The following is a 19,565-nucleotide window of genomic DNA, read 5'->3' on the forward strand; positions in this document are numbered from 1 at the left end:
GCAAAAGATATTCTATAAGATTCAGTGTTAATATGTAACAATTAGAAAATGAAATGCATCTAACCTTAAAAGATATCACTTACAGCATTTACCTGGTTTCTATGATTCAACCAGGTTAACAGCGTGTAGTATAAAAGTAACATGGTAAGAGGAACGTGTACACATGTGATGGACTTGTCTCCAGCAGATATTGTGATAACATTTACAAAAAAAATTGTATGAGTTCCATGCCAGTGGATTTGTTGTGAAATAGCCGCAGACTTTATTCAAGGGTGAAGCATGGCAATTTCTGCAGAAAAATATTTTCAAAGTGTAGATGAGAATGTTTATTCTCACCTGCGACTGTCCCTGTGTTGACCTTCAAAATTTACCCCTGAAAAATCCGCAGCGAATACATCATAGGCGCAGCAACCTTACAACAAATATTAGTTTGTTGAAACCTATTTTTGCAGTCTTTTCTCTATATGCATATCTAGGTTTATGATTATTAAAAGTAGAAAGATAGCAAGATCCCAGGGAGGCAGAAACAGGTTGACATTCACAAGTAGCAAAGTTTAAACAAACAACTGTGGTGCCCTATGGTGGTAATGTTTTTGTTTTTATGCTATGTACAAAGTGTACATTACGTTCATAGAGCAGAACACTGCAGTATTCAACATGCATTTCATAGCCCACCAGATGGAGTGTGTCCTACATCATCTTCAAGCCATGAACGTTACACCAATCCTCAGTTACTAGACCAATAGAGTATGGCATTTGTTCTACTACAACCTGTGTCCGCTGAACGATTTGCTGAAAAAGTACTGGGAAACTAAAATCCCCCAGTGCGTTCAATAATACTACATAGTCACTTAAAGTATTCAGGTGATCCAATGCTGGGACTTCACATTCCGTTTAATTTAAATTGACAAGAATTGTATTATAAAATACAATACATTTTTCCCAGTGAAATGTGTCATTTCCCTACACCAGTGGAGATATGAATGGAAGTCATCTGTTTCTATATTGTATGCTTTACAGTTCCCATTTCCACTATAATTTCAGCCTACAACTGAATGATTTCTAAAATCTATGCTCACTTTGCTAAAACCAGATAAGAAATAACTTTTCTCTTTTTTTTCAGAGTTTCGTTTTCAATCCATTTCACTTTATATTGCTATGACCTCTATAGTTCTGGGGTTGAATGCAGTGCTCCGACATTATGGTAACTTACTGACTAAGCTACACACTCAATTTCAAAATCTAATTTAGGGATCCAAGTTCAGTAGATAAAGGGTGAATGAAACTGTCCAGACCTCTGTCTTATAAAATGTTAAAGAGATGAAAATTCTATTTGTTTGACCTTTGAAGATAGTAAGGCAGGAGCCTGAAAATAAAATCCGCTAACTACATTTCGGTCTGGTTTTATGGTCACCTCAATTATAGGCAGGACAAAAGACAAAGAAATCTCTTTGGCAGGACCTCGTAACCTTTCTAAAGCAACAATCAGATTGATATGTTAGCTGGGTGCAGGCATCGCTTACTTGGGATTTCAGAAACAAAAGTGCTAAAGAGACTTCTAGGTGATCGGATCAATGATCCAAATGATGACGTCTATTATACTGTATCTCATACTCACTGCTTTGGTCTTAAAATACCAAGACATTTGATTTTGAAAGACCAATGCCCTGCGTTACATGAAAGCAGTCCTAATATACCTGTTTAGCATTTATGTGTCCATGAACCATTTAACGGTAATGCAAAGTGCAGAAAACTGCACTTTTCTCCAAAGAGACATACTACAAAAAAAAGTATAATGAGCCTTTTGTAATCGGATGTCACAGTATTCAGACTGTGGCCAGTGTCATATGTATACTTATTATGGTAGAATTTACTAATACAAAAGTGCAAACATAGTAAAAGTCCAAAAATTGACTGAGAAAGACTGAAGTTGTTTCCCTTGCAGCCTCCACCAGAATGATGGTTCATCAAACCAGGGGGGATAGGGTTCGAGAGCTGGTCATTTCTGATATGGATATCAGACACATATATACACTATATCACAAAAGTGAGTACATCCCTCACATTTTTGTAAATATTTTATTACACTAATGAGCAGAAGGATAACAATGTTTTGAACATTTGACTTTCAGGCTCCAAATCTCACCATCCACTACAGCTTCAAATGTGAGGCTACCTTAATATTATATACAATTATTTTGGCTATTTTATACATAAATTTGACTTTCAAATATTTAGAATATAATTAGTAATGGAGATTCTTGTCATGTCGCTGCATTGTTATTGTTTTGCTCCAAAATATTAATTTTTATTATGTTGTTAGTATTTTGTAGATCCATCTTAGGCTTTCAACAATGCCTGAATCCTGGACATACTCTTGATCAGATTCAAATAGGTCTTGACCGAAATCTGATCCAAGGTCTCTTCTACACTTTCACCATGTTGTTGTATAATGGTCGACTCGCTTTTTCTTCAACTCTACCCATAAATGTTAGATTGGGTTGAGGTCTGGGGACTGTGGGTGCAAATCTAGCACCTCTACTTCATTTACCATTTAATTGCCAATCTCGACATATGTTTCGGCTTATTGTCCTGGTGGAACACCATATCGTCCTTTTCATACCCATAGTATTAAAGTGTACAAAGTAACTCATCTTGTAGTATACTCATATATAGATTGCATTGAGACCACCAGCAACCCTGGTCAAGTATCCAACACCTTTGGCTGTGAAACAAGCCCATATCATCAGGCTTCACCACCAAACTTAACAGTTCCTTGAATATCTCGATCCATTAACCCCTTCACGACCGCGGGCAGTAAAATTACGTCCTATTTTAACGTGACTTAACGACCAAGGACGTAATTTTACTGCCTAAAGTTCATTTGATTGCCGTGGCCATAGCAACGGCTTTCAAACAATGTCCCCTGCTGTTTCTTACAGCAAGGGACCTTTGCTTCACCCCGGGGGGTGGCATCGCCACCCCCCATCGACGATCGATGTGATTGGCTGTTCAAATCTGAACCGCCAACCACATCTTTCGCACTGATTTCGGTAAAAATAATGCCGGAAATAGTGCGATACTGTGAGATCCGGCTATGAGATGCCGTAGCAGGTACAGCAGATCATAGGTGGATCTCAAACATGCCGCCCTTAGCCCCTGCAGCACTGATTGGAGCGATCGTGCTATGACGCGCAATCGCTCCAATCAGTGTGCAGTGGGGCGGTTTGATTTGCTGGTGGCCGCCCTCCCCAGGCCTGTGCTGGTCTGGGGACCCTCTCCCAACATGTCTGCAGCATGCAGCACTGGCTGGTACTAGTGGTACCACGCCACCGCTGCTGCTGCTGTCACGTGGAGCAGGAGCAGGAGCGGTGAGTATTGTGCTCACCTTGCAGCCCCTGCGCGCTCCTGTGATTGCTCCTGCGCGCTCCCGTAATGGCCCCTGCCCGTGCCCCCCTGCGATCTGCCCCCCGACATCCCGATCTGCCCCCCTGACATCCCGATCTGCCCCCCCGACATCCCGATCTTCCCCCCCGACATCCCAATCTGCCCCCCGACATCCCAATCTGCCCCCCAACATCCCAATCTGCCGGCCTCCCCCGTGATCTCTATTCTGCAGCTCCTCCGGTATCTCCCTCCTCCTCTGCTCTCCCCCTCTGCTCTCCCCCTCCCCCTCTACTGTCCCCTCGACGTCCTCTTACCTGTCTTCACTGGAGGGGTCCTCCGAGGTCTTCACTGGCCCGATCACATCTGCCTCCATCGCTGGGTCTTCTGCTGAGCTGTCCAACTTCCTGCCTGCTGCTCCTGTAAAGCTGTTCCTCCTGCTAATTTTCTGGGTACTGTGAGTATAACTTTTTTTTTTCTCTTTTTTTTCCCTCTATCCCCTGTCCATTTTCGTCCCGCCGAGCACTGATCAGGGATGCAGATAACGTATCTGCATCCGTGGTCAGTTTTCGGCGGGACTTTTTTTTTCCCGTATCCCCGACGCTTTTTGTATCGCATCAGTCCGTGTGTCCCGCCGAGTGCTGATCAGGGATGCACATAACAGATTGGCATCCCTGCTCAATTTTTGGCATGACAAAAAGCATCGGGGATACGGAAAAAAAAGTCACGCCAAAAATTGAGCAGGGATGCCGATTCGTTATGTGCATCCCTGATCAGCGCTTGGCGGGACGCACGGACTGATGCGATACAAAAAGCGTTGGGGATACGGAAAAAAAAGTATCGCATCTGTCCGTGCGTCCCGCTGAGCGCGGATCAGCATCCCTGCTCAATTTTTGGCGTGACTTTTTTTTTTTCCGTATCCCCAGCGCTTTTTGTATCTCATCCGACCGTGCCTCCTGCAGCGGCCGATCAGTGCACTGCGTCTGTGCGTTTGAAAAGTCAAATGGCGTTACTTGTCTTCTGAGCCCCGCCATGCGCCCAAACAATTGATTTCCACCACATATGAGGTATCTGCGTACTCGGGAAAAATTGCACAATACGTTTTATGGTGCATTTTTTCCTGATACCGTTGTAAAAAGAAAAAAAAAAAGCTACCTTGTTGCTGCAAAAATTTAAAAAAAAATTAAAAAAAATAAATAATTTTCCCGGTTCAACGTTATCAACTTTCAGTGGAGCCCCTGGGGGTACAAGGGGCTCACTAAACATCTAGATAAATTCCTTGAGGGGTCTAGTTCCAAAATGGGGTAATTTGTGGGGGAGCTCCACTGTTTAGGCACCATAGGGGGGGGGGGTCTAAAAACGTGACATGGCGTCCGCTAATGATTCCAACCAATTTTGCTGCCAAATGGTGCCCTTCTCTTCTGAGCCACGCCATGCGCCCAACAATTACTTTCCACCACATGTGAGGTATCTGCGTACTCAGGAGAAATTGCACAATACGTTTTACGGTGCATTTTTTCCTGATACCCTTGTGAAAAAAAGTTACCTGGTTCAAGTAACAGTTCTGTGGTAAAACAAAAGAAAATTGTATTCATGGCTCAACATTATCAACTTCTGTGGAGCCCCTTGGGGCTCACTAAACATCTAGATAAACTCCTTGAGGGGTCTAGTTTCCAAAATGGGGTCACTTGTGGGGGAGCTCCATTGTTTAGGCACCTCAGGGGGTCTCCAAACGTGACATGGTATCCGCTAATGATTCAAACAAATTTTGCTGTCAAATGGTGCTCCTTCTCTTCTGAGCCCGGCCATGCGCCCAAACAATTACTTTCCACCACATATGAGGTATCGTCGTACTCAGGAAAAAATGCACTGTAAATTTCATGGTGTATTTTTTCCTGATACCCTTGTGGGAAAAAAAGCTACTTAGTTGAAGCAACAGTTTTGTGGTAAAAAAAAAAATAATTCTTTTCACAGCTCAACTTTATAAACGTCCGTGAAGCCCCCAGGTGTTCAAAGTGCTCACCAAACATCTAGAAAAATTATTTGAGGGCTCTAGTTTCCAAAATGGGGTCACTTGTGGGGGAGCTCCATTGTTTAGGCACCTCAGGGGGTCTTCAAACCCGACATGGTGTCCGCTAATGAGTGCAGCTAATTTTGCGTTCAAAAATTCAAATGGCGCTCCTTCCCTTTCGACCTCTGCCGTGCACCCAAACAATTGATTTTTACCCCATATGGGGTATCAGCGTACTCAGGAGAAAATGCACAATAAATTGTAGGGTGCACTTTCTCTTTTCTCCATTGTGAAAATGAAAATGTTATAGCTAAAGTAACATTTTTGTGTTAAAAAGTAAAATTTTCATTTTTTCCTTCCACATTGATTTGGTTCCTGTGAAGCACCTAAAGGGTTAATAAACTTCTTGGATGTGGTTTTGAGCAGTGTGAGGGGTGCAGTTTTTAGAATGGGGTCACTTTTGGGTATTTTCTGTCACCTCGGCCTCTCAAGGTCACTTCAAATGTGATGTGGTCCCTAAAAAAATTATTTTGTAAATTTCGTTGGAAAAATTAGAAATTGCTGATGAACTTTGACCCCTTCTAACTTCCTAACGAAAAAAAAAATTATTTCGAAAATTGCGCTGATGTAAAGTAGACAAGTGGGAAATGTTATTTCGTAACTATTTTGTGTGACATATCTCTCAGATTTATGGGCATAAATTTTCAAAGTTTGAAAATTGCGAAATTTTCAAAATTTTCGCACAATTTCCTAAATTTTCACAAATAAACGCAAAAAGTATCGGCCTAAATTTACAACTGACATGAAGTACAATATGTCACGAAAAAAACATGTCAGAATCGCCAGGATCCGTTGAAGCGTTCCAGAGTTATAACCTGTCAAAGTGACACTGGTCAGAATTGCAAAAAATGGCCCGGTCATTAGGGTGTTTTAGTAGCCGGGGGTGAAGGGGTTAATCCCTTTCACTCTTGTTTCATCCAGACCCGTTTGCACCCATCAGAGCCTAGTCTATTGACATTTGTCTCATTGCTCCAAATCAGCCATTTGTAATTTACTACTGTGCACTTTTTGTATGCTATTTTTTAACTCGATCCAACGTTTCTTATGACACTGTTGAAGTAGGGGCTTTTTCACCTTTTTTCGGGCCACCATTCAAGATTTGTAGAATGTGTATCACACGGTGCTTGCAGGTACATCTGTGACCTTAGTATTACAAAGCAACAAAACATGCGAGTCACCTCCACTGTTTGTCACACCAAAACAGGTTTTTCATGTATGGGGTATACTCACTTTTGTTATAAGTAATTTCTGCAATTTGTCTAAAAATAGGATTTAGTGTTCAGGTCCATGTTTAGAAACATTTTCAGTTTATATATCAAGGTATGGTGGCAGTTAAGTACAGAAATAGAGCTGACCATTTCTTTGAGAGATTTTCCAATATGCTAATTTTACTACAATTTTAATGAACTGCTAAAGAAAAACAGTTCAGATTATAGTAAAAAGGCTGCATGTATGCTGCATTGAAACTGACGGACTTTAACATATTTACTATACTGTATTTGTTATTGAATAGATGTTAAGATGTGTTATATAAATAACAAACCAAATAGCAATAAAACAACATACATCTTCAGATTTATTGTTATTCTTTATCTGAGTTTATATTTTTAGAATTGAAATTTGCACCCTGACAACTATATAGTACATCTGTCATACCCCGTTCTACTGCTTTCTTACAGAACACAATAATTGCATGCCTCTTGTTGACACAAGTTTCTTAATTTAGTCAAATGACACTTTAGCACTAACAGTTAATTAATAACTACATCAACTCATACTGTGCCAGCGAGTACATTATAGTGTGCAGCCGATACACAATTCTATGCGAGGTCATGTATGGTCAAAATGTGCCAGCAATTAAATACCAAATGTAGTAATAACTGGGATACAAATATACAGATATATATGTAAATAAGTATTGAACATGTCACCAAATTTTCAAAGTAAATATACTTCTAAAGATGTTATTGACATGAATTTCACAACAGATGTCGGTAACAACCCATCCAATCCACAAATGGAAAGAAATCAAACCATAAATGTCCATATATTAAATTATGTGTGATAATGAGGAATGACACATGGAAAAAGTATGCAACACATGAAGAAAGCAAAAGTGAAAAAAAGCCAAAGTCGTGCATGTTTCCCTGCATATGTCGGCTGATCTGATCAGCAAACATGTTTCTCTAACAGTGACGAGGCGGTCGAGATTCACCTTGCCAGTTAACCAGTTAAATCCCACTGTGGATCTTTGATAGCAGGATTTCATGCTCCGCAGCAGGAAGCATGCCATTCCTCGCCCCCATCGGCAGCCCCCTGACATGATCATGGGATGCCGATGGGTTGCAATGACAGCCTGGCAGCTGGTGACCTTTGTCATGACAAAGTTCCTGTGAACATCGGCTGAGCGCCGGCATTCACAGGAGATATAATAATATTAATAATAATAATATTTATTCATTTATATAGCGCTGTTAATTCCACAGCACTTTACAAACAATGGAGATCAGTATTTCTGCTGTACAGAGCGGAGCTGAAGCATTGCTCTGTACAGCAGAAGCACTTGGACTATATCAGCTTCAAGGGGGAAAGTAAAACAATAAAAAGCGTAAAAAAAAAAAGTTTTTAAAAATATGAATAAATAAAAAAGACAAAAAAGTTAAAATCCCCCCCCTTTATCCCACTGAAAATAAAACAATAATAAAAAAAAAGAGCTTACATATTTGGTATCGCCGCTTTAAAAAATGCCCGCTCTATCAAAATATAAAACAAATTAATCTGATTGGTAAAGGGCGTAATGAGAAAAAAAATCTAAATTACAATAATGATAGTTTTTCTTTATGCAACGTTTCATCTAATCAAAATGATATAATTAAAAACTTCACCCCAGAAAGCAAAAAATAAGTGCTCACACCTCCCCAGATGTCAAAAAAATGAGAATGATATGGGTCTCAGGAAATAGCAACAAAAACAGTTTCCTTCTGGACTCCCTGTGCTATTAAGAGGGGAGTTCCAATACTCGGTGGGTGTGCTGCCAACACCACTGATAGTATTTTTTGTTTTCGCGTTCCTCTGAAGTTGTGTTGTCCAGCCGCTTGTCCATCTGTGGCTTTGCCATCTGTCCAGAGGACCTCGGGAGACGTTAGAGCTGTTATTAGTTTTGCTCTAACCATCTTCCCATGTAACAACATGTTTGGTATCTACGAACTTGCACGTAATCATATTTTAAGGTCAGTTTTTTCATATAGTGAACATGTAAAAAAAAACTGTTGGGGAGGTGCAATTTTTTGCTATTTCACCATGCTTGGAATTTTTTTTTTCCTGTTTTCCAGTTCAATATGTAGCAGCAAAAAAAATGGTGTCATTCAAAATTACAACTCATCCTACAAAAATACAAGCCCTCATATACCTATATTGTAGGAAAAATAAAAAAGGTACAGACCTTGGAAGAAAAGTAGGAAAAAACGAAAAACGGAAAATCACCGGGTGGTGAAGGGCTTAAAAATGTTAATGGTTTATTTTTATCAATTAACAAACTACAAAGTGACTGAACAGAAAAAAAATCTATTCCGATAACCTAAATCCATGTTTAGTGTGACCATTCTAAAGGCCCCGTCACATGCAGCGATGTATCTAACGATATATCGCCGGGGTCACGGATTCCGTGACACACATCTGGCATCGTTAGCGATGTCGTTGCGTGTGATACCAACAAACGACCGTTAACGATGGAAAATACTCACCAAATCGTCCATCGTTGACACGTCGTTCATTTTAAAAAAATCGTTGATTGTTGAGGTCGCAGGTTGTTCGTCGTTCCCGAGGCAGCACACATCACTACGTGTGACACCGCGGGAACCACAAACTACAGCTTACCTGCGGCAGCCGGCAATGAGGAAGGAAGGAGGTGGGCAGGAAGTTACGGCCGCTCATCTCCTCCCCTCCGCTTCTATTGGGCGGCCGCTTAGTGACGCCGCACGAACCGCCCCCTTAGAAAGGAGGCGGTTTGCCGGCAACAGGGACGTTGCTAGGCAGGTAAGTCCGTGTGACGGCTCCTTAAGCCTGCAAAACAGCATCAAAGCATAAAATGTTACAAAAAAAAACAAAAAAAAACAAACTGTTTTTGAACAAACTTGGCAGTAAGGTTGTTTCAGACATCTTGGAAAACTAATCACAGACCTTCTCTAAGCGTAAGCTTATGCAAGTTATTCTGTCTCTTCATGTAAATCCCACACAGACTCGGTGTTGAGATCAGCTCTCTGTGGAGGCCCTAGCATCACTTCTTGGATATATGTTCTCTTTATGCTGATTTAGTGTTTAATGACATTGGCTGTATGTTTAGGGTTATTGTTCTGCTGTAGAATAAATTTGGAATCTAATCAAATGCCTCCCTGATGGATAACTACCGTATCTGCCTGTATTTCACAACATTGAGCACTATTACTCTTGACCAAATCCCCAAGTTCATTTGCTGAAATGCAGCCCCAAACGTAGCATATTGTTAATTGCTGAACATAATCACTTAACATTTCTATTTTTGAAGGCATTCTAAGTTAGCAGCATTTGTTTCCATACCTGTTTAAAACTTTTGGAGAATACTGTATATATGAGAAATAAATACCAAGCAACATCAAGAGTGGATCTGTCACTAGATTTCGCAATACAAACTGCATACAATGCTAAAGAGATCTCAGATCTGAAAAAATGAGGCTTATTTATTATATTTTGGTTAGATCATCTCTGTCTCTATTGGAGATCACAATTTAAATTCCATATCAACATGTGTTTGAAGAGTGAGAATAAATGAGAGTGAGTGCTATGCACTTGGACAATCTACCCCTATATAGTGCTGTTTCATATAGTTTCCTATCTGCAATCCGTCTGAAGAAGGTCTTGCTGACCAAAACGTCACATATATCAAGATTGTAATTTCAATTAAAACCATATCTCTTGTCAATTTTTGAGTGACAGATTCGTTTTCCTTATTAAATAACCAGATTACTCAGAGAAAACACGTGCAAATATGTGGAGAACATACAAACTTCTTGTAGATGCTGTCCTTGGTGGAATTTGAACCCGAGACACCAATGTTCCAACACTACAAGTGCTAACCACTAATCCACCTGGCTAATGTTTTTACTTTGAAAAATCACATAAGGATAGCTGTATAATCTATAGTTTAAATAAATTTTAAAGTAGAGTTCAGCGGACCCATGGAAGTTTTGGGTTCTGTGGTTTTAGCCAGACTTTAGATAAAGTTCGGTTAGGTCGGTTTCAGACGTCCGTGTTTCAGATACGTGTGACATTCATTTTTAACACGGATGCCACACATACCCATGTCAGTCTATGGTGTTTCTTACACGTGCCTGTTTTCACACGGACCGTGTGGCCCCGCGTTTCCCCGCACACACACATGCGGACATATCCGTGTTTTCTCCAGCAACATGGGTGTCACATGTACCACACACTGATGTGGTCCATGTGACATCAGTGTGACGTGTACCAGAGATAACACATTTCTCTGAAATAAAATGAATTTCTATACTCACCTGTCTAAAGCATTGCTGTCTTTGGCACTACTGTCACTTGCTTCCAACCCCCGTACATTATACTCATCCGACCCCCGCACATTATGCTCATTGAATATGCACTGCGGACCTGGAAGCAACAGCAGCTTCGGAGACTTCAGTGCTGGGGACCGCATCGCTGGGGACAGGTGAGTATCCAGCAGTGTGTTTGTACCGAATTCAGGATGTCATCGGAGTATTCAAGGAACTCAGATGAGATCCTAATGACACCCTCGTGACACCCGCACTACCGAGGGTGTAGTGACTGTCACTTCACGGGTTCATCAGAGTTCATTGTGAACTCCGATGAACCTGTGATGTTACTGTCACGACATTCACTGTAGCGTGGGTGTCACAGGGGTGTCGTCAGGATGTCATCAGAGTTCATTGAGAACTCTGATGAACCCGTCATATTACTGCCGGGCCCGCACACACACTGCTGAGGGCTCCCCTGCGGTGACCTGGGCTGACCTTATGAGGTCCAGGTCCCTGCATGGAAGCACACACGGTAGTGATGACCTCCTGACCAGGCCACACACACACTGCTGAGGGCGCTTGTGTGGTCACCTGAGCTGACCTTATAAGGTCCAGGTCACTGCTGGGAAGCATACACAGCAGTGTGCGTATGTGCCTGCCTGCAGGGGCTGCTCTCACAATCAATGGGGAACGTTCGGTTCTCCATTGCATGTGACAGCAGTATAAGATCAACTTGGGACCCCCCTAATTGGATTATGATGGACCAGGATTAGAGCTTTGATAAGGAAATAAATTGGAAAAGAGGGTGTCTTTATTTATTGAATAATTTTCTCTTTTTATGTCTTTTCAGGTTGCTTTTGGGGAATGTTGTGGGACCTCACCATGGATTACGGTGGATCTTTTTTGTAAAAAATCAAATAAATTGGTGAACGAGGGCTGGAGTCGGGGGTTTTGGTCAAATTAACTTTTTTATTCTCCTTTCAACTACTGGATTAGTAATGACGCTGTCTGCTAGACGCTACCCATTAATAATACCAGGAATTGATGCCAGCTAGAGCTGGCATCAACCCCACAAATATTACCCCTGCTACCGCTCCAGGGCAATGGTAGGAGCCAGGTCCAGCACCAGAATTGGCGCATCTAATGGATGCACCATTTCTGGGCCGGCTGTGGGCTGCTATTGTTAGGCTGGAAAGGGCCAAATAACCATGGCCCTTCCCACCCTAATAATATCGGCCCCTCCAGTTGTCTGCTATACCATGGCTGGTTTTAGTAAAATAAAGGGGATCCCACATCTTTTTTTTAATTAAAAAATAAAAATGGCCAAGCTAGCTACCTCTATATCTATATGGGTTCTGTTATGTCTATTTTATTTGTTCTTTCTTATTTTCTTTATTTATATATCTCTATCTTATCTGTTCTATTTATATATTTTATCTATTCTAACTGTCTAATCAGTTATATTATCTATCTATCTTATCAACTCTGTCTATCTAATCTATCTATCTTATCTATTTTATCTATTTTTCCTATCTAGACTGTATCAGGCTTTGCCCATCTTTTACACATTAAAAAAAACCCATTCATTTCAGTATCATGCAGTTTTTTACCGTTACCAATCACACGGATGTCACACGTATGCAAACACGGACGTCACACGTATGACACATGGATGTTATGTGTGGCTTGCACCTGTATAAACACAGACCTCTGAAAGGGGCCTTAGGAACCTGAACTTCATTGGCAGTCACTGCTCTTTGCTCACATGCAGCCAGCCATAAGCAGAGCACTTCTGGGTGGAGTGTGGACAGGGTTTTTTCATATTTTGAGGGGGGGGGGTGCGCAATACATTCCAATAATGCTGATATTACCTCCAGTTCGAGCCTTTCAAACACTGCAACATTTAATATTGAGATATCCTTATTGAAGAATATGTATAAAATACAAGATAAAAACATGCAAAGAAAAATGACGACATGGGAGGAGCAACTTCACATGGGGTGCAATCTCTCAATAACTGGTATCAAAGACCAGGGTTCAATATCAGATGCATTCAATATTTTCAGTCTCTATCACAGCATTAACATCCAAAATTGGACTCTTAATATCATCCGATGACCTCTGTCTAGTCAATACACACCACATATGAATTTTATACTTAAGTTGATCCAGACGCCAACGGTATATTATTTCATTAAGTACTTGATTTAATTATATCAATGAACTTGGCATTTTTTAAAATCACCAATGCGGTTGAAGATGCAGCACATTCTGTGTTTGTATTGGCCTAACCATTTAATTGTATGTGATTGATTATGGGATGGTTTAAACAACTAAGGGTATAAAATCCCATTTAACTTCACACTTGATACAAGCGCCCTTGGATAAAGCTTCGGCGAAACGCGTCAGGGTGTCCTGTGGTAACATGCAGCATGTGACTACATTGGGGATATTGTATACTTGCATGTGACCTCTATATAGTGTGGTGCGGTGTGTCAGGACTCTTATTTATAATTATTGTTCCATGTTCTACTTTGTTGGTCATGGCATTACTTACCTTTATGTGTTATTGACTCCTGACACGCCCTATTACATCTTTGGATGTTCATGCTTTTCTACAGTCCATGCAATGTGACATCTGTTATCATTATAATGGACATGCTGTCCCGTTCCGGTCTGCCATCCATCTGCTTTTCAGAGTGTATATGTTTTGGATCAACTTAAGTATAAAATTCATATGTGGTGTGTATTGACTAGACAGAGGTCATCAGATGATATTAAGAGTCCAATTCTGGATGTTAATGTGATAGAGATTGAAAATATTGACTGCATCTGATATTGAACCCTGGTCTTTGATACCAGTTATTGAGAGATTGCACCCCATGTGAAGTTGCTCCTCCCATGTCGTCATTTTTCTGTGCATGTTTTTATCTTGTATTTTATACATATTCTTCAATAAAGAGATCTTAATATTAAATGTTGTAGTTCTTTATAGGATTTGTTCTGTTCACTGTGAACTACATTAGTGTTTTGATCACACAGGCTCTCTTTGAGTGGTGATCAAACTTTTGAGGTTTGTTCTTTCAAACACTGCTAGCGACTTGCACTTGGCCAAGCACTGAGTGCACCTGAGGACTGTGCTTACTTAGTGGTTTGCATATGTAAAGTACCCGAACTCTGAACTTAAACTCTGATATTTTTGTAAAGTCTGTGTTCGATATGAACACTGAACTCCAATGTTTGGGTCCCCTTATCTCTACTCCGTATTGACTTCCCTTCTTGTTGTACCTCCGCCATCTAGAATGTGACAGTTTATCAGTGTCCTTTTTGTGGCTGAGATCACTGATCACAGTACAAGCTGCAGCTATCAGTCAGGTTTAGTGGTCAGACTGAATGTTTGTACTTATGAACTAGTTGACTTTATAACTGCACCACTGATAAAATGCTAATTTTAAAATTAAGATTATGCAGCCATACTGACATGGATTATAAAAATACTCTAGTCTTATCAGATCGAATAATGATTTAACAATGTATACAGTTTATATAGTCAAAACTGGTGATAGATCTAATTAAAGGCAATCAAGTTCTCCCACATTCTTAAGCTGGTTTAATACATCTTTGAAATAAATACTGTGTATAAGAAATAAGGACAGTATCCAGATCACTGGGCACTCTGAACATGGTCTCTTTTCATGAATGTTTGAATCCAGTCTTAGGTGGGCCCTTGGGGAAGGTTAGTACTGGTCAGTGACTACTCCAAGTTTAGAGCATGTCTACCCAGATCACTTTGGAGTGGTTTGCCTCCGGTTCCTTTTAAATTATAGTTGAAAACAAATTTTTGCCATTTTTCCAAATTTGTAATCTAACAAGGAACTGTACTTTTAGCAAAGTTTGCATAAATCAATAGTAGCACCCTGGATATACAAAAACCTCCCATCCACACACTCCCACAGGTAGAAACAGTATCCAAAAATGAATAAAAATTCTGCATACTGAAACCTATATTTTTCTTTGTATGTATTTTTTAACTAACGAGAACAACTAACATGTAAAAATAATTTTCTGTGTCAAAGGTTTCCATAGCCTTTAAGCAACATGTTTCTTGCTATTTAATATTTGTTAATCCCGTAATTGGTAAGTGCAACCTGTTGCTTAAAGTACAACTGGTGGTCAGTGCTAAGTTCAAGAACAATTAAACATACAATACCTAATAGATAAGTATTGCAAATCTTTAAATGAAGCAAGAAAAATATACTTTTCCAGGGAAAATAAAAACTATAATACATTGTCCGTAATTTTGTTTTCTATCAATTTTTAACCACATTGCCACTTATGTCAGCTTTATGTCTTTATTAACAGCTGGAGTTTGGAAGCAGCTTTGGCTGTGAAACAAGTGATGCGGGTGCTGAAAACCTCCAGCAGTGACTGATAATGATGCTAGAATAACGCTGGTGGAAGATGTGTATCTCAGAATATACAGACTATGCAGTATATAATGGCCTGCGATATTATAGCTGATTAGGTAATGATTTACAATGACTGGCTTTACGCCTAATAATGCGATGAAGAAAGCAAAAATGTATAGATGTGAACAGATTACCACAAACACTAAATAGTTGGATGTTACATAAATATTACACATGACAAAAAGGATTAGTATTTAATACAAATTGTTTGACCATTGCATCTTATATCCGGAAATGTCCTCTGCCAAGATGATCACTATCAAAAACAGAAACACAATACCTTCAATAAACGTATAGCTGCATCAACATGTCCTACATGTTATAGATTTCAAGTATGCTACCTGATATTAAGTCAGAGACTCCTATAACTATCTGTGAAAACCATAGGCCTCCTAACATACTGAGATGAATGTGGTGGACGGAGCAATTTACGCAGATGGATAAAGGTAGAGTATCACTAGCCAATGGCAATGTTAGTGTGTATAGCATGCTGAATTACAAAGATATAAGAGAAATACTAAACATGGTAACAGCAAGAGAAGATTAACAGATGTGTTGTAAACACATATTTTAACCACTTTCTGTCATCTGACGTATACATGTGGAACAAGATGGATGCGGTTGTATGGAGCAGGCTCAGGAGTTGACCTTGCACCATACCCGGTCTTTGACTGTAACAAGAATGATAGGAGATAAGCTCTGAATGCTCCTGTTAATCCCTTAAATGCTGCTGTCAATCTTTTTAATGGCCTTCAGCTCGCTCTCCAGCCATGGCGACTTGATATTTGAATGCTCTGTAGGATGGTTGATCTTGTGCAAGCCTTGATAAGCCCACCAAACTCTTCTCTGCCATTTTCTTGATTTCTTGATCACTTTTACACTATTTAAAAAAATAAATAACTGAAAAGTGGGGCAGATATTATTTGGCCCCTTTAAGTTAATACTTTGTAGCGCCACCTTATGCTGCGATTACAGCTGCAAGTCGCTTGGGGTAATTTTGCACATCGAGAGACTGAAATTCTTGCCCATTCTTCCTTTGCAAATAGCTCGAGCTGAGTGAGGTTGGATGGAGAGCGTTTGTGAACAGCAGTTTTCAGCTCTTTCCACAGATTCTCGATTGGATTCAGGTCTGGACTTTGACTTGGCTATTCTAACACATGGATACATTTATTTGTGAACCATTCCATTGTTGATTTTGCTTTATATTTGGGATAAATGTCTTGTTGGAATACAAATCTCCGTCCCAGTCTCAGATCTTTTGCAGACTCCAACAGGATTTCTTCAAGAATGGTCCTGTATTTGGCTCCATCCATCTTCCCATCACTTTTAACCATCTTCCCTGTCCCTGCTGAAGAAAAGCAGACCCAAACCATGATGCTGCCACCACCATGTTTGACAGTGGGGATGGTATGTTCAGGGTAATGAGCTGTGCTGCTTTTATGCGAAACATATTGTTTGGCATTGTGCCCAAATTGTTCGATTTTGGTTTCATCTTACCAGAGAACCTTCTTCCACATGTTTGGTGTGTCTCCCAGGTGGCTTGTGGCAAACTTTAAATTACACTGTTTATGGATATCTTTGAGAAATGGCTTTCTCTTTTCCACACTTTCATAAAATCCAGATTTGTGCAGTATACGACTGATTGTTGTCCTATGGACAGTCTCTCCCACCTCAGCTGTAGATCTCTGCAGTTCATCCAGAGTGATCATGGGCCTCTTGGCTGCATCTCTGATCAGTCTTCTCCTTGTTTGAGATGAAAGTTTGGATGGACGGCCGGGTCTTGGTAGATTTGCAGTGGTATGATACTCCTTCCATTTCAATATGATCACTTGCATAGTGCTCTTTGGGTTGCTAAAAGTTTTGGAAATCTTTTTGTAACCAAATTCGGCTTTAAACTTCTCCACAACAGTATCACGGACCTGCCTGTTGTGTTCCTTGGTCTTCATGATGCTACCTGCGCTTTAAACAGAACACTGAGACTATCACAGAACAGGTGCATTTATACGGAGACTTGATTACACATAAGTGGCTTACATTTATCATCATCAGTCATTTAGGACAATATTGGATCATTCAGAGATCCTCAATGAACTTCTGGAGTGAGTTTGCTGCACTGAAAATAAAGGGGCCGAATAATATTGCACAACCCACTTTTCAGTTATTTATTTTTTAAAAAAGTTTAAAATAAGCAATAAATTTCATTCAACTTCACAATTGTGTCCCACTTGTTGTTGATTCTTCACCATAACATTAAAATGTTATCTTTATGGCTGAAGCCTGAAATGTGGGAAAAGGTTGAAAAATTCAAGGGGGACAAATACTTTCGCAAGGCACTCATATATATATATATATATATATATATATATATATATATACACACACACACACATACAAATCACAAAAGGTTACGGATATTTGACATTCGGGTGAAATTTATGGAAACGCAAAAAGTTCACACTACAGTGATATTTTATCTTGACAGTAGGGCATTTAAGTAAAAACATGCAATGGCGATTTCCTCATCTCAAGCAATTTATTGAAACAAGAGTAGGGATGGGCGATCCCCCCCAATGGTCGGGATCGGGAAGACCCGCCCGATCATTTTGTAAAGATCGTGATCGGATAACACGATCTTGCGTCCCGATCACCGATTTTTGACTTTACAGTTATGGAATGGGGTGGGGGGCTGTAAAATAAAGAATATAGTTAATAATAAACATTGTGATTATACTTAAAGGTTCCACGATGCGTCCTGCAGACTCTGTCTCCCGCCACTTCGCCTTCCACGTACGATCTTCGCTGTGCCGCCCGGTAACAAAAAGACTTCCGTGACGTCATAGCATGTGACCAGTCACGTGTGAATGCTGTATTATCTCATTGGCTACAGACTGGGTCACATGGCTATGACATCATGCTAGGTCCTGTCAGTGCATCTCGCCGGTATGCGGTGCTCGCCCAAGTATCAGTACTCCGTATACTCGGCAAGCGCCATGTACCGGCGAGATACTCGGGCACATCCTCAGCTCCCCATCCCTACATGTTGGTGCTCATTACAGAGTTAGCCCAAAGGCAGGGATTGGCTGCCACAGCCGGTGAATAGCGGCGCCAGGAATCAGGTGATCTGAGATCACCGTTGCTATAGTAACTCCACGTCAGGTTACTAAGGCAATGGTGGCAGCGGTGACTTCATAGCTTACTAACCCGCAGCGTCTGCTCACTCATTGAGTGATTACTCAGCACAGGGAGCAGCAGCTTTCTTCCTCCCCTGTGCTGTCTGATATAGCAGAGCCAGATTGGTTGAAGACAGAAGACCAGGATCATGGAGGGGTGAGAGGGAGTAATAAACATTGAATCCCTGAGTGTCTGTGTATTTATTTCTAATGAAGTATTTTTTCTCTGTCTGGGGTCTTTTTTTTAACCCTTTATTGGAGATTCCTAATGGCCGGGTCAAACTTGGCCTGACATTAAGAATCTGGGGCTTAATAGCAGCTGGTAAAAAAAGCTGGTATTAACCCCTTATTACCCAGCATGCCACCCGGCACCAGTGCCACTGGTAGAGTTGGATACAGCACCAGAAGATGGCGCTTCTATTAAAGTGCCATTTTCTGGGGCAGCTGCAAACTGAAATTCACAGCGGGGAGGGCCTAGAAAGCTTGGGCCATCCTGCGCTGAAGATTCCAATCCCAAGCTGCTTAGTTGTACCTGGCTGGACACAAAAATTGGGCGAAGCCCACGTCATTTTTTTAAAAAAATTATTTCATGAAATTCATGAAATAATTAAAAAAATGGTTCCCCTATGTTTTTGGTTCCCAGCCAGGTACAAATAGGCAGCTAGGGGTTGGAGGCAGCCTGTACCTGCCTGCTACACCTGGCTAGCATACAAAAATATGGCAAAGCAGACGTCATTTTTTTTTTTCGTTTTTGGACAAAAAACTTAGAAAAAAGGCTTCCCTGGATCTTCCATTGCCAGTGAAGGTAACAGCAAGCACTGGGAGTTAGCAGCCAGTAGCTGCTTGGATTAACCATAGCAATAGAAAATGCAGCGGGACCCCACGTATGTATATATATTGTACACAATATATATTTGCATAAAAAGAA

The 19,565-nt window shown here is 40.6% G+C and overlaps 1 protein-coding gene across 2 annotated transcripts in view; it reads right to left on the bottom strand.

Moving 5' to 3' along the window:
* The window catches only part of TBC1D22A (TBC1 domain family member 22A), an 811,105-nt gene that overhangs the window by 649 nt on the left and 790,891 nt on the right, over positions 1 to 19,565 (bottom strand). The window lies entirely within an intron of this gene.

This window comes from Anomaloglossus baeobatrachus, chromosome 4, assembly GCF_048569485.1.
Source record: "Anomaloglossus baeobatrachus isolate aAnoBae1 chromosome 4, aAnoBae1.hap1, whole genome shotgun sequence".
Taxonomy (NCBI): domain Eukaryota; kingdom Metazoa; phylum Chordata; class Amphibia; order Anura; family Aromobatidae; genus Anomaloglossus; species Anomaloglossus baeobatrachus.